A 16952-nucleotide genomic window follows, 5' to 3' on the forward strand; every position below is an offset into this window, starting at 1 on the left:
AAACTTCCGATAGTGGCATTACTAGCATACTTGTTGTTTATTAATTCACACAGCATCGTTTTGTTGCTCCACTAGAGGGCGACGTTGGCTTGAGTATGTGTAAAGGGTGTAATTTCTCCACTGCAGCCTGAGAGAAAGCTGAAGTTTTTGAGTTATTGAGCCGTTGAGGTGGGTTCATTTAACATACTCATTTATTTATTTTTTAATATTCGCAAGATAAGTGACTTAAAATTGCATCGATAACATTTTTATTTACTTTATCTTTTAAAATTAGCAACTTTCGATTACATCCGCCATGTTGTGATTCATATCACTTTCAATGCATGTCTGCTTGCAATTTAAGCGTTTTTAAAGTATAGGCTATTTTAAAACTTGTTTTAAACTTTGCTCCGTTGGACTACTTTATTTTATTGGTACAAATCGTAAATAATCAAAGTTTAAACTATAAAAGTCTTAGTTTGTGGCGTGTTAACAACGTCCTTTTACATTTTAAATCTGGTTTGTGGTGTATTTTTTGTTTAATTTAATACAATAGGTTTATTTAACATTTATTACTTGCATAAATTTGCTTCATACTATTTGTCATCTCTGAGCATTGAACGGCCTGTGCAAAATAATACCCTTTTGTTACAAAATGTTTATGCTACATTTGCAGTTTCCCTGTCCTTGCAGTTTAAAGATAGTAGACAGTTACCAAAGTCCCTTTAAGGCAGGGGTGTCTAAACCTTTTTTTAAGAAGGATCAAAACCCAAACTTGATTGAGGGCAGTGGACCAAAGATATGTACAGTGTATTCAACTGAATTACAAAGTTGCCATGGATAATTTCCTCATTTAGTTCAAAATAAATAGAAAACTTTAATCATATTAACCAATTCATAATATATATTTTACCTTTTATAATGGCCCTATTAAAATGAAAATATAATTCAATTTATAACACAATGGAGTTTAATGCCAAATACACAAAGCCAAGCTGCATTTGCCTTGATTTGCTCACTGAGGACTTCTGAATTGTGGTCTTTACGTTGAGCAACAGTATGTTCCTTAACAAACAAACAAAAATTGGATTAATTTACATTTAATTTAACATTTAATTGAAACATTTGCTTTTTTATAGCTTAACAATGAAATAAACCAGTAAAAGGTTACATTAAATTGGAAATGACATTGTGTATTAAGGCATTAACCCCAACCCTTCCCAAAAGTCTCCCTCTATTCTCAGATAGGATGGTGGGCCAAATCAAAGGCTACCATGGGCCAACTTTGGCCCCTGAACCCTAGTTTGGGCATCTCTGCTTTAAGGTGTATTCTATTGTCTTTACATCTGGCTAATTTTGTATCTACGAAATCCGTATATTAACAATGGGAACATTTATCGTTCTATATAAGGTGCAATTTAGGAGTCTTGTGTCTTAGCAGTCTTAGTGTAGTCTTGTGTAACATTAGATGTGACTTGGCACTTTATATATTATGCTATTGATTTTATTATACCGTTTATTTTTCTTATTGTTTATTTACCATAATTATCATTTACATGTGACCTTAAATAAAGAAACTGAAACATATACATACTAATTTAAAGATTGATTCCAAACTGCACTGAAGGCTAATTCCCTAGGAACTGATTTATTCACGGGGCTTTTGCATAGTTACAGAGGGATTCTCATTTAATTAAATCCATTTATCCCATAATGAATTCACCCTAGTTAAAACCGTGTGCTATGTGTATGTTTTTCAGTGATTTTTCTAGCCAACAAATTATGTTTTACAGGAGCAGAGACAGGACTAAAAGCTCTCTGAAAGGGATTGGTTAAATGGCAGTTTTCATCAGGAGGCTTTAAATTAATACAAGCAATATGTTTCTAATGAATTTCTGTGCTTTCTCCTACTGTAATGCAGTGTCAGGTCTAGCTCCCACGCCATCAGAGCCTTGGAGACCAAAACAAAATACAGGTAATTTTTGAAAATCTCTAATTATAAGCACTCGCCGTGCTATGAAAACTTTTCACTGCAGTTGCTTTAGGGGTTAGAGGTTTATTCTGGCTTGGCACATATACAGAGTGACTTGGCTTCACATCCACTGCAGAGTAAAAGGCTGAATTCCAACCAAGCAAGAGTGCCAGCATCAACCACTTCACAGATGCTGCTGTTTCAGGTACACCACCAGCCACAAGTTTGTGATTATTTACATTTTTCCAAAAGAAGTCTGTCACATTTTATTTTAGGTACATTTCTCACTATTAAAATGCCATATGACTTTTACTTTAATAAACTCCTAATTGGCTGCTTATTGTTAGTTATTAAGGTAGTAGATGGGTTTAGGTATTGGGTAGGATTAGGGATTTAGGTTGTTGCAGCATAGGCTTACATCGATAACGTACTCCTTTATACATATCTGGAGATCCTGAATTATGTAGTCAGGGGTATGTATGGCTGCATTTTGTCTTTAAAAACAAACAATGATGCTGTTTCTTTTCAGGCTTACCAGCTGGATGCTTACCTCCATATGGACAGCTTTTCCACTGTTACCAGTTTGTCTGGTTGCTCACCATGTACGTCGGTAGACTTGTGATGTGAAACGGAGTTGACTGCGACAACAGGGTTCGAGCCCAGCAAAGAACGGTTTCAGAATGCAGGTAAGACAACAACAAAAGCCAAAAAATAAAATAAACAAGTAAATAACGGTAATAATGTAGTAAAATCAGAAAATGCTGTAAAAATCAGGTAGCCGCCAGGGCTTTTCTTTTTCTTAATAATTTTTATTAGGTAAATGTAAAAATACATTTGTAATTTTAAAATACCCTGCATTATTCTAAAAAAAATAACAATGACTTTTGCATTGAGTGGTGCAGTAATGAAGTCAGAAATTGGACAACATAATTTTGTGGTATCGAGCAAGATTTTCCTGTTACTGTTTTTTGATTTTTCTTTCAATGAGTACAATAAGTTTTGTGTTAAACCTTTAAAGTTAATGTTCTCAATGTTTCTGCTTGCTTATTCGAAACATATTTTATAACACAAAATAAAGGCTTCAAATTTTCAATATGGGTGTGTCAATATGTATATTTTGCTTAGTAGCATAATATGTATGGTACTGAGCAAAATAATAAAGTGTCATCACTTTATTTTACCCACTGATTACTGCATATTTTTTCATTATCCGAAATCCCCAATTATAAAATTGCAATAGAAAATATTCTTTTGGGTTCTGATATAATCCCTGCTCTGCAGTATTATAATATGTTTTAAATTGGATCTGGTATAAAACATTCAAATGTAATTTTAATGTTCATAACCATCACATTCAGCTTTTGCTGATGTCATAATATTGGTAATGGTAAAACATAGTCTAATGTTAAAGTAATATTATAAACAATTATGAACATTTTCACTTCATAAAATGATTCGAAAATCATTTAGAATTCTTCAGAAAATTTAAAATAACATATACAGTGAGGGAAATACTGATGTGGTCTTTAGAAATGCGCGTCTCAGGGAACAGAATGCCATGACTAACCGCTGTTAGCTGCAGCACCCTGGGAAATTCTCTGACTCCGTAAAAACATTGCCAATAGGGGGCAGCCGAGCTTTATTAGTAGCCAGTAGTTTAACAGTGGCCAATGCAAGGCGGAGGACTCGATGCCCACGGGTGCCTGTTTCTCCATGTTAGGTGGAGGAGTTCTCTCCATGTTTTGTTCATATTTGCTAAAATCTAATACAATCCTGCGCCTGTGATAATTGTGTTTATTGTTTTCTGATAAGAGAAAAAGTTTAAATGTTAAATGTTCTTTGATTAGATTAACTGTTAAAGCCAAAATAAATGGTAAAATACAGGCCGTAATTTAATTGAATAGATTTATAATAAATAAATAAAATATAATTTAATACTGGGCGTCACGGTGGCGTAGTAGTGGGTAGAACGGAGGTCGCTGGTTCGAGCCTCGGCTGGGTCAGTTCTCCGAGTGTTGGCATGGGTTTCTTCCGGGTGCTCTGGTTTCCCCCACAGTCCAAAGAAATGCGGTTTAGTTGAATTGAATAAACTAAATTATCCGTAGTGTATGTGTGTGAATGTAAGAGTGTATGGGTGTTTCCCAGTGATGGGTTGCAGATAGAAGGGCATCCACTGCGTAAAACATATGCTGGATTATTTGTTGGTTCATTTCGCTGTGGCAAGCCCTGATTAATAAAGGGACTAAGCCGAAAAGAAAATGAATGAATGAATGAATTGAATAGCCTATATGGGCTAAATAAATGTAACATATTTTTAAATTAAATAAACAGGCTATTTTCTGAAAAAATGTCCACGTTTATTCCATCAAATTAACAGTCAACAGCACAATTCAAGTCAACAGCACGTTTAGAAATATGTTTTCGGAGAATAATGGTGATGAGTTGAATACTTATTTCCCCACTGTATATGAAATGTGGACATCTTATAACATTATATGTATATTCTACTTTTAATCATTTGAATTTTTATTAATTTAAGGTTTTAATCATTAATATTATTATTAGTAGTAATATTTTATTTATATATATATCATGTCTGTATATGTTGCACTGAAATAAAGGCTACTACAGCTTGATTCTGTTAGAGTTGTTAAGCCATTTATTATATATATATATATATATATATATATATATATATATATATATATATATATATATATATATATATATATATATAGTTATATATATATAGTTATATATATATATATATATATATATATATAGTTATCATTATCGGCCGATAAATGCTGTTTGTAAGATTATCGTTATCGATCCGCTGTCTAAATTAGTCCGATATCTTAAAGCCAATAAATTACGAAATTGCTCTGAACTGCCTGCCTCGCGCATGCGTGGGCGGAACTCGTTCAGACTTGTCCTGTGCATTATAATGGAGCTCTCCTCACATTGTTTATTGTAAGTAACCGTGTTCTATATCATTGTAGATGTGTTTGATGGAGTGTCGTTGTGTATTTTGCTTTAAATCGCCTCAGGAAAAAATATTACATGTGTGAACATAACAGCAGAGATGCACACGTGCTAAACAATTCGATGGGTTGTTTGTAATCTAATATGATTATTTGTTTTTATAAACATAATATATTCTACTTTTAATCTTTACATTTTTATTACAAATTATTATTATTATTATAAATTATTATTATTATTTTATTTTTATTACAAATTATTATTATTATTATTATTATTATTAGTTGTTGTTGTTGTAGTAATATTTAAATTAGCCACAAAAAATCATTTGTATTGATAATTATTTTACAATCTTGATTGTCAAAACAAAAAATTTCTTATTTTCCATCATAGAATAAATGTATTTTTTAATATATTCAAATAGAAAACTTAATATTTAGCAGTTACTTTAAATTGTAATAACTTTTCACAATATTACTCTTTTTACTGTATTTTTATACATGCAGTCTCTATGAGCAAAAGGAACTTCATTCAACTTTAGTAAAAATCTTGTTTGAAAAAATCCTGTTTACTTGACTCATACTGCTAGCCCTCTTTACTAAGCTCAGCTTTACACTCAGAAAATAGGCAGAATTCATGACACCGAGTAGCTTGGCGAAGTATTTTGGCCTGGTGAACTAAGTTAAAGACTCCAAATAGAGCTCTGGAGACAGGTTCTCCTCTAATGAGCCGCAGTTGCTTTCCAATAAATCTCTCACTCTATATTAGTGCAGCAATGCCTCTTATCACTGTATGCCAGAGCTGTCCCAACCCATAAACCACAGGCAGAGATACACTGAGCATTACCTTTAGCCCTGGATCAGTTCATTTCCACTGATCTCAAAAAAAAAGAAAAAAAATAGAACATGCGGTGTCTTTTTTTTTAAAGGGAAAAATGTTGGAAAATGTTTGCTGGAGAACTGTAATTATGATGTTGGATTTGTCACAGTCTGCTTCTAATGAACGTTTGTGGATATAGAAGGAAAATCGTTTTAGAAACATGCCGAATGGCTGTTGATTCCTGGGGGAAATCAGCATTGTTTCTTTGCTTGTAATGGTTGCCAGGAGGATGCTAATTACATCTTGATGGTGGCCCTTTGCTTTTAACTTCATTGAGCACTCATTACAATTAGCTGTAGTCATTATAGACCACATCTCTGACTTATCATCTGCAGATGCACTTTGTGTACTGCAGATTGTGCGTGTGCGCAAGATGATGTGTTCGACTTTATGTCCCTTAAAGGTGTTACTCACTAGTTGGCTGTGTTCAGGAAGGGCTGACACCTCTAATTTGGCAGCTGTTCTCTGTCTGACCTCTCCTGCGTCACACTGGGATTTCCTATTGATTGTTCGTTGCTAAATTAATATCATGCAGCCTCAACTAAGACATTAGTGCTGTAGTAATATAGTCGCTTAATGAAGCATGAAAGTGTTTTTGGACAATAACATAAGATTACACTGTTGCACTGAAATAAAGGTTACAACAGCTTGATTCTGTTAGAGTCGTTTTATTTTATAAATACTTTTTTCATCATATAAAAAAACACACACTTGTCCCCAAACAAGTGGACAAGACAGGTGAAAAGATTGGTCAAAATCAGCTTCCAAACTAACAGGTGTGGTTTGAATTGAATGTGAATTCATACAGACCAAAGACTACTAAACAAAATGATAACTGGACATGATGTTACAAGATGCAACCATTAGAGCAAAGTGCAATAAAGTCATCTGAGTGTGTGTGTATGTGTGTGTGTGTGCATATGTGTGTGCATGCATATCTTTAGGGTTCAGACTTAGAATGGCTGTGTGAATAGTCAGTAAACTATGAATAAATGCATGAGGTGTGAACACACTCTTGTTTGTCATTAACCTTTAATATCCCAGAAACTCACATATGGTTCTTCGATTTGTGCTACCAGTGAGCCATTGCGGGACCTTTTTTTTTAAGAGCACTGCTGCAAGCTACACTAAAAGTGAAATAGAGACTACATTTTCAACATGTTATCGTTGGACGCCTGTTCTCCATCTGGGGCTGTTCTATTCTTGTGCCTGTCTCATTTGCCCAGGCAAATAAAAGACAAAGATTGGCTTAATTGCTTCATTAACACCTGTTTTCTGTAGCATGACATCACTCTACCTCTCACATTCCTACCTGATGCAGTAAATCATAAAGAACAGATGCATGAGGGCTGTCGTCTTAATTTAAACCTGCTTTGAATCAGTGACTCTTGAGAGTCTGTTTTAGATTTGATTGTAAAACATCAACTGACTGAAGCGCATCCAGCAGTATAAAATAAGACTGAAGAAACTGAAGAAACACTTACTTCAGCAGTTAGTTCGAAGAATATCCAAGCTCTTATTATTAAGGTTTAGGCAAAACTGCAATTACTAGGATTCTTTTTGAAGAATGTTTGGTAACAATTTATGTGCATCTCTTTTAAGACATTCTGTTGACTATTGTATAGTAACTTTGCACTACTATACCGGTGATTAGGCTATCACCCGACTATCTTTCTTAAAGGTTCAAGACACCCTCGAGTACTTTTTTTGAGATTTTAAAAGATTTGTGTGTGTTGAGCATCAGTTATGATCCCTGTCATACCAGTTAGCACCTGTCAGCTTAATTGTGGGGAAAACTGGATAATTTTGAGCTTTTGTCAGCTAATTTCATCAAATAGTTTTTGGAGCGTGATCAAAATCGGTGACGTAGCACAAATCTGCTAGTGGAGTGATGACGTGTCATTTCTCATTATTATTTATAGCTGAGTTTTCTTATGCTATGAGAAGACCCTGCATCCTAATTATTTATAAGAGCATGTGCTTTCCAAAGCAAAAGCAGACCTGCCAAGCTATGAGACCCAATGACTGAGTGTGACCAAGCACAGCACAGTAATTAGCCATTGATGAAGGGTTGTATGGGTTTGTTTCCATGATCCATGGGGTTTGTTGCATGCTTTTCCCCGCTTTACTATCAAGGCCAATACAGCAAAGCTGTTTGTGTGCAGCAAGCATTTTGTCTGGAGAGCTGTATGGGAATTGGAGAATGGCGAACTTTGTATTTTATCAGTTGAGTTTGTTCCCATTCAGACACATCGCCTATACCTGTGTTGCTGTGTTCTTACATGTTTAAAACCCTCCAGATTACCAGCAGGGCTACCAGCATGGTTGAAATAGACAAGGAAAGAGACCTGTTGAACTGCTATCCACTGTGTCTGCATTCAGACATCATATTTTAAACTCTATTTAGTGGCTTTTCAGACCCCCCTAGCAACACATTTTCAAAAAAGTGACTAGCGACAAATCTAGCAACTTTTTTGGTGTTACTGGTGTTTTATAGACTCTCATGTGTCCATACTGTACCATTCCTACTCTTCTCAACAAGCTGCGGGTGATGCCGTTGACCGCTCCCCTGCCTCAGAGCACTTAAAGGCAGCGCAGTCCTTGTAAAGCAGTCTCTCCTACCTGCAGCCTGAGAGTAGATCAGCCCTCTGCGTACCGACGGCAAATTATTTAGCACCTTGTGTGTGAGACATTTCCATTAAACAGTCAAACCGATTTGCTTCTCCTTTGTTTTAAATTTAACAATTTAATTTGACCGTTTATTATTTTCTTGTTCACTGTCATAGATATTTTAGGGGCAGTTTTGGAACTTGTCTGCGTTTATTTCATCTGGGAGATTACTGAAAATTTACTACATGTCTATACTAACATACTCTATTCAAACAGCAATACATTTAGATAAATTGGCATGCATACATCATATTATTAAATACCTACATTGGCTATCAAACAAACGGAAACAGTTGGACAAGATAATATGACGCATGACGTGATCTAGCAACATTTAACGACTTTTCGGGCAGAGCTTTGCACCTTTGAAAATAGTTGGCATCACTAGTGAAGGGGCGTGGCCAGAGGCGATATATATATATATATATATATATATATATATATATATATATATATATATATATATATATATATATATATATATATATATATATATATATATATATATATATATATATATATATATAAATATATATAAATATATATATATATATATATAGCTAGCATTTGACAAAGGAAAACTTCCAGAATCTCTCATAGTTCAGTGCAGGATTTGTATAAGAACTCCTTAAAATGGAGCAGCTCCAACCATAACAGACAAAGCTGTGAAATGTGAGCTGTATTTTTATTTGTTAAAAATAATCTTTTACATCTATTGTTTCTAGCATTAACAGTATGTTGAAGTAAGGATGTAAACAACGGGAAATACTGTTTGGCACTGCTAACAATTTAGCTACATTTTATCTGATAAAACACATATTTATCTATCAAACCCCTGTAAACACCCACAGTCTTCGCCAGCAATGCATTGTTTCTCTATGCAATCGCTTTCCGTGCATTCTACAGCTCAAATAACAAACTCATAAAAGATATGTGAGCATTTCATTTTACTTACACATGCTTATGTGTAATAACAGATGTTATTTAAGAGAGCAGACATGAAGTTCAGTTATGTCCTCTTCATTTTCTGTCTAATTCAGGCTCAAACAACTGCAGCTAACAGGCACACTGATCTACAGTATTTACACAGCTAACATTATGTTAGCTGACCAATCAGAGCCTCTTTAGGGTGGGCTTTCCGAACTAGGAAATATGACGTTATCAAGTTAGCTGTGTAGTAGTATATAATTAAATTAAGATATATGAAAAAATAGCATAATGCACAATGATTTTATTTTTATATTTTTTACAAATGAAGCATGAGCATTACTTTGCACCCCATAAACACAATCAAGCCTCCAAAATACACTCTGAACCACCCCGTAATATATAAATTTTTCTTTAAGCATCTTTGCAACCACTGTTTATCAGTCAGAACCTAAAGGCTGAATAAAAACAAAAAGCCTCTTATGATGGAAATATAGTAGTGGAAACAGCATAACATCCAAAAGGGTTAAACATACTTAATGCATGTAAATACATGTGATGGCATTCATAGTTGAAGTGCTTGTAAAATGTTTGATAGAGTCAAAATGACACCAGGAATATCTTTGTTATCCGTACAGAGCCATATGCTATAAGGATATTACTTAAAACACTTAAATACATTTTGTTTAAAAATGCCATGCCAAAAAAATCTTTTATATAACTAATGTAACTAACAAACATTACCAAAGATGATCTGTTTAGTAGTATAGTACAAAGCACAAAAGAAAACTAAAATGTACATCAGGTTTTCTGCTATAGTTCATATCACTGTTGTATAAACAGCTGCAGTCACTTTAAGATATACAGACCTATTATTCTCATTCATGAATCTTTTTACTCTAGTGTTTACATAGACTTAAGACATAACTGTCTGTGGTTATGTTGAGACTCACCAAGTCTGTAATTCGGATTATATTTTGTGTGTAAGACTTAAATCAGTGTTTCAGACACTCTCTGTTGCTCTCCCTACTCTTTTTTTTTCATCAGAGGGATTTGCATTTATCAGTACCTCTAACACACAGAATATGGCGCAATTATTTTGTTTGGAAGCTGGACACTGTGAAAAGCTTTGGATGTGATTGTGAACACTTAAAAAACCAATCTATACAGTACAAGAATCTATACAGTATCACCAGACATAACATTGTGATCTTCACATGTATATTGACATTTGTTTTTACCGCTACCAACTCTGTTAAGTGGGAATGCACACTTCAAAAGAGCCACACACTAATGAGTTCACTTTAATTGGTTGTTTTCAATCATGTGGTTCTTGACGCGCAAAATTCAAATGAAGGGCAGGAAGTAAAAAGCTGAATGGGAGACATGGAAGAAACTCTGTATTTTTGTGATTTATACAATAATTCAAAGGAGATATAAGTAGAAAATAACCACAAATGTTGATTATTATATCATAAAGAGGGCTGAGTTTTCTACTGAAGTTTAATATATTTGCCTGTCGTCGAGAAGGTACATACTGTATAAGCCACATTACATGAAAAAAATAACATAGTAAATACTATAGTGTTTGATAGCGTTCTATAGACACAGTACTTGAATTAAACTGTCGTAGTTATTATATTGTTGCTGTTCAACGCAACTGTAGTAATAAACAAACTATTCAGTGGGCACCAGTTTACACTTACGTTACAGTATTTATTACAGTTTAGCTGTTTACCATTCTACAGCATTCATAGCATTCATTAACAAAGAGTTGTACACATTATACACTTTACTATGTGGTTCAAAAACATGTTTATTATCAATTACTATAGTTTTTCCCCATGCAGATATCTTCCAGACATCACAAAATAACCATGAAAGCATTCAAAAGCGTGGACACATAGTCTACATTATTATTTATTTATTTTTGTTAGGAGGACAAGTGCTCAACAATAATAACCGTCTCATTTTGTTGAAAGGGGAACATTTCTTTTTTGTTCAGTCGATGAACTTACCATCAACAAACATTCAGCACTGCGATGCATAGATGTTAATGTTACAGTTGTTTATTCCACCAAAATGCCAGTATAGACTTGGATTATTGCAAAACAAGATGGATATTTCATTACAGAAATTACATGGCTGGGTGCAATATTTATATTTATATTCTCCTGGGTTATGTAAAAGTGCGGTGGTGTTTGTATTTGATTTTTATAAAACTCACTAACATATTTATACACATAGCTAGACCTGTAATCTTTATTATTATCACATTCAGAAAATGAAAAATATGCACATAAATGTATTGAAATTTTTTATTGCATGCCGCCTTTTCCTCAGTTTTTCAGCCAATTTTCTGAACTTTCTCCTCTTTATGAACAAAAACTTTTGGAGTTTTATAAAAGCCGTTCGGCATTTCTTATTTTGGCTGATTTAAACAATTATAAACAACACAAAACGGAAACATTTTGATGTTCTTGTAGCAATTCCTATGTAGGAGAATGACTCCCTGCCCTCCATCTGAATTTCACACATCAATGTCATGTGAAAACAATCTATTGAAAAAAAAGAAAAGTCTGTAATCATTTTCTCACCCTCCTCTTGTTTCAAAATTCTCTTTTTTAAATATTTATGACAGAACAGAAGATATTTTGAAGAATGTTGGAAACCAGTACCGTTTATAGGCACTGTCTTCCATATAAAGTTTTCCTTACTATGGATGGTTCAGCTGTATTTTCACACATCACATGTGGCGTCCAACATAATATCGTACCCTAGGTGCCTTAGTAAACAAAGACTGAATCATTTTTGGGTGAGCTTTTTTATTTTATGTCCTCCCATTTGTTAAATAAGCTGTTGCGTGTTTGACATCTTTGAAGTGTATGCAGTAAATGTTTGTGTGCATATTAGCACACAACCCTAATAACAACTGACTTCTTTAATCTAAGTCCAATGAGATTGTTCTTGATCAGATTTTCAGCTTTGGCAATGTATAATGGTATCTTGCGATGTAAAAAAAACTTCTTTGTCAGCATTTAGAGCCTATTTTCTTTTGGGTGAAAACGTTTTGTTTTATGCTTCTCCAGTCAGTGCAGCGGACATCAAAGCACCTGGAAACTCATGTCAATAAATCCTCATGTGATTTAGCAGAAGTCCAGAGTGACACCTCCTGCCAGCCTCCTCTACTTAGTGTCTCTTTGAGTAATTCCACAGACACTTATGTCTCCATTTCTGTTACCATGTATGGCCTCTGTGTACTCCTTTATGACAATGAAACCCCAGCATTTATTCATTCTGCTTACACATTGCAGGCATTTCAGAGCTCTAGGGCTTGTCTGAGAAGTAAACACAAAAAAAGATGAGGGAGTGAGAGAGAATGACATATACCATCAGGATTCAGTGTCGGATTGCTCGGATTTCAATTTGGGCGGGCAGATAAGATAACAGACGGTCCCGTGATTTCAGAAGCAAGTAATTTACACCATAAACAATACCTGTACTTGTAGACTTGACTCACAAAAGCAAAATAAAATATAATTTCTAGACCTGAAAGGGACACTTTTTTTCTCACATTTTATAGCTTCCCAGGAGACCATTCAACCAATCTCATGGACTGCCGAGAGCATTTTCAGCTTAGCCTATAGCATAGATCATTGAATATGATTAGACCATTAGCATCTCTTCAAAAGAAGACCAAAGAGTTTTGATAATTTTCCTATTTAAAGCTTCACTCTTATATAGTTACATTGTACTAAGGCCAACAGAAAATGAAAAGTTGCTATTTTCTAGTTCAACAAGGCTAGGAACTATAATCTTATTAGCCAGTTTTAAAGCAATGACTATATATTCGGTTCACTGGCATTAGTATGAATGGGGAAAAGTGCAATGCTCAGTAAGGCCACCACATTGAAGCGTTCTAGTCAAAATAGGAAATCATCAGTCTATAGCCATGCGCTTTTGTGTGGGAGGGGTCGGTATAGATTAATTTGTTTGTCACTGCAATCCTGGCGACTATTGTATGACATGGTATGGCAGCAAAGTTTCTTGATTCTTATGCTGAAATAAGATTATAGTTCCTAACCATAGAAAATATCAACTTTTCATGTTCCGTCTATACACAATGTAACTACAGAAGAGTCACACATACTGTAAATAGAAAAATTATTTAAACTTTTTGGTCATTTTCATTTCAATATTTTTTATTGGTCTTTTGTATGACAATGCAAAATACATATTCAGAGGTAAACTGTAATGTATTGTATATTGTTGTAAACCTCATTCATTTACTCAATTAACAAAACAACAATACATAAATACATTAATAAATTCCAAAATAAGTACATTAAATACATAAGAGGCTTAAAAAACAACCTTAATATCATTGGGATTTTTAATCTATGGTTAACAGCCATTTAATAAATGTCAAATGAGTTGTTATGAGTTTGAATTAATGTGTTAAACGTCTGGGTGGATTTAAAATGAGAGACAACGAATGCATTCAAGTTATTTAAATGTGCGATATGTTCACGTGTCATTGATACGTGTGAAGAGCAAACCAGAGCAGATTTAGCATGTCAGTGAATGATTTGGATCTAAATACATTTACTCTTTTCATGTGCTCAATGGTGCTCTCTGTAAAAGCAGGGTCTTAGCTTCAGATTTCTGTGAAATTTGGAGTGCGGTGCTTGCAGCAGGTCTTTGTGCTGTACATCAATGAGAACAGGAAATTAGTCAGTCTTTGAAGTACTTTGAAAACCTCGAACAAAAAAAAGGACAAAGTTAAAGCAAGTCATTCATTATTAACCCCCCAGATGGAAGCCGTATTGATTATCCATTTTGACAAACAAATCCGCCATTATAGATTTTGAATGCAGAACCCAGCTAAAACCGGATCACCCTTCCATCTGCCTCTTACATTAATTAGAGCAAAACTCATTTAGTGCTCAAGATAATACAAGGCTGTTTTGACATAAAAGCTTAAAATAATGGAATATAGGTCACAAACCAATGCTAGTAATTTTACACACACACTCAAAGAAACTAGTGAGTCACTATCAAAATAATTAGTTGTCTTCAGTCTTGATTCAATTAACATCCACACATCCTTTAAGAAAAAAAAAAAAAAGAACATTGTACCTTAGAAGTAAAACTAGGATATTTTTAGGAAAAACAAAACTTGAAATAAGTTCATCTTATTTTACCGCATTTTATATTATATTATATTATATTATATTATATTATATTATATTATATTATATTATATTATATTATATTATATTATTCATTCATTTTCTTGTCGGCTTAGTCTCTTTATTAATCCGGGGTCGCCACAGCGGAATGAACCGCCAACTTATCCAGCACATTTTTACGCAGTGGATGCCCTTCCAGCCATAACCCATTTTGGGAAGCATCCACGCACACACTTACTCACACTCATACACTACAGACCGTATCCGCTGCGTAAAAACTTGCTGGATAAGTTGGCGGTTCATTCCGCTGTGGCGACCCCAGATTAATAAAGGGACTAAGCCGACAAGAAAATGAATGAATGAATGTTTGACATAAAGTTTCAAAACATAAAGAAAACACTCCACACAGACTACAATATTTTAAATATGCATTTAAAAATGCATAGATGCATGGTAGCATTGCAAGTCAGAGTTGGTTGAGCGCAGTGTTAAAATCACACAGACACCCCATTCTAGAGGGAGAAAATGAGACTCTGGATTACTCTAATGGCAAAATCATTAAGCACAAGAGGGACCCTCAGCTCTTACTTTGTGAAAATGGCTCCTGTGAGTGACTCCATAATCTCTCCTCTGAGTGCTTTTGTGGTGTCTCATTTCAGCTCCCCTGTGATCGTTTGTGTGTGCAGCTAGTTGTTTTTTGTGTTTCACCCCTGCATATGCAACACTGTTAGTCTTCGTGTGTGTGTGTGTGTGTGTGTGTGTGTGTGTGTGTGTGTGTGCATGTGTCATGCAGCTGATAGCCAGTGTTTATGTTGTACTCTACTGATGTCTCCTACTCCTCGTGCTCAGACCATTACACACTATTACAGTGTGCAAGTTCTTTGTTCTGTGTGTCCATGATGACATGCTGCTGCCTGGATTTATATAATGTGCTACAAGCTAATAGCAGATGTATCAAACGTGGGAAAGGAACACGGCATGTGGCTGTAGGCTGTTTGTTTGAGTAGATATTTTTCTTGGACTCCGAAGCTGAATAAAATCATGCTCTGATGCTTTGCTGTTTTAACCCACAGGGCAGGAGAATGACTTTTTTGGAGGTTGCCCACGGAGGTCTCTCAGAGACCAGTGCTGTTAGACTGTGTGGTGCCATGGTCAGAGTCCTGCATTGAAAAAAGTTCAATTTAATTTAGTTTGGAAAGACTTGACACTTAGTCAATTTTTACTCTAAGTACTTCTTGCTGTACTTTACGGATAAAAATGCCTAAATCCTGCATTAAGGGTGGGATGTACTGAGGTATAAACTAGTGCGGTGACCTGTATTGTGAGATGTGAGATTTGGGCAATGGGTAACACTTTCTTATAACACGCTATGAACCATTTATTAAACATTAGTTATTTAAGCAGTTTAAATCAATTATTATATAATTATTATTTAAATCAATATTTATATATAGAAATATATACTAAAAGGGTTGAGTTTATTTTCTTAATGAGTTATAGGTGTGTTTTTAGAATAAACCATTCAGAGTCTCATCTCCCATTCCCTTTAAGAGCCAGCTGTGTCACGCCATAAGCGCATTTGCTATTTACAGGACGTAAAGTAAGTCAAAGTGGAAAAACTGAGCATTTCACAAGCAAACAGTAAACAGTTAACAGTTTTTTTTTTTTTTTTTTTTTTTTTTACAGAAGCAGTTAAACAGAGCATCTACTGCGTGAGAATGTGAGATAAATTGTCTACTTTCACTTTCGCTCTTGGATAGGGAAACCTTTACGCACAGACATCAATTAGTCTATAAATAATTAATTGCGTTTGTTAAGCGCAAATATTAGTTTCAAAACTATTTCTAAATTCAGTTCTAATTTCCAGCAAACGAATAAATGAACAATAATAACGAAATGTGCTCAAAAAACTGAGTTATATCCCAAAACACTTGCTGTTCCCCATATGATCTAAAAACTGCAGGTGGGAAAAGCTAAGCTTGTTTTTAATAAAACAAATATAAATATGAATATAATAAATAATACTGCTAATAATAATAGCATTATACAAATGCAAATTGTTATGAATGAACTGAAAAAGCCTCCCGAGATGAAGAAGACATAAAAGCAGTGGTTTTCAAATTTTTAAGGAGGCTAGAAAATAATATGTTTTGTAATATTTTAATCCTTTATATTTATATCCTATATATTCTTATTATATGCTATATATATCCTTAATATTTTAATTTTTTCGTATGTAAAGATATTTGCGTATTGCTCTCTTGTGCGTATTAAGCAGTGTGTAAGCGAGGCACAACTCTGCGCTTGACTTTATCCCGGGTTTGTTTTGGTCTACTGAATATTAGTTT

The 16952-nt window shown here is 34.3% G+C and overlaps 1 protein-coding gene across 13 annotated transcripts in view; it reads left to right on the top strand.

Annotated features, from left to right (window-relative positions):
* Positions 1-47: 47 nt before the first annotated feature.
* Positions 48-16952, top strand: part of il12ba (interleukin 12Ba) — a 166240-nt gene continuing 149335 nt past the window's right edge. For 5 of the 13 annotated variants that reach the window (XM_073921350.1, XM_073921349.1, XM_073921351.1 and 2 more), the window contains exons 1-2: positions 84-168; positions 2481-2637. The gene's annotated coding sequence lies outside the window, so the exon portion shown is untranslated. Of the gene's footprint in view, positions 169-1900; positions 1955-2060; positions 2157-2480; positions 2638-16952 lie in introns of all 13 variants that reach the window. The other 8 variants (XR_012389483.1, XR_011006137.2, XM_073921341.1 and 5 more) reach the window with 5 other exon arrangements.

Source organism: Danio rerio, chromosome 14, assembly GCF_049306965.1.
Source record: "Danio rerio strain Tuebingen ecotype United States chromosome 14, GRCz12tu, whole genome shotgun sequence".
In the NCBI taxonomy this organism is placed as follows: Eukaryota; Metazoa; Chordata; class Actinopteri; order Cypriniformes; family Danionidae; genus Danio; species Danio rerio.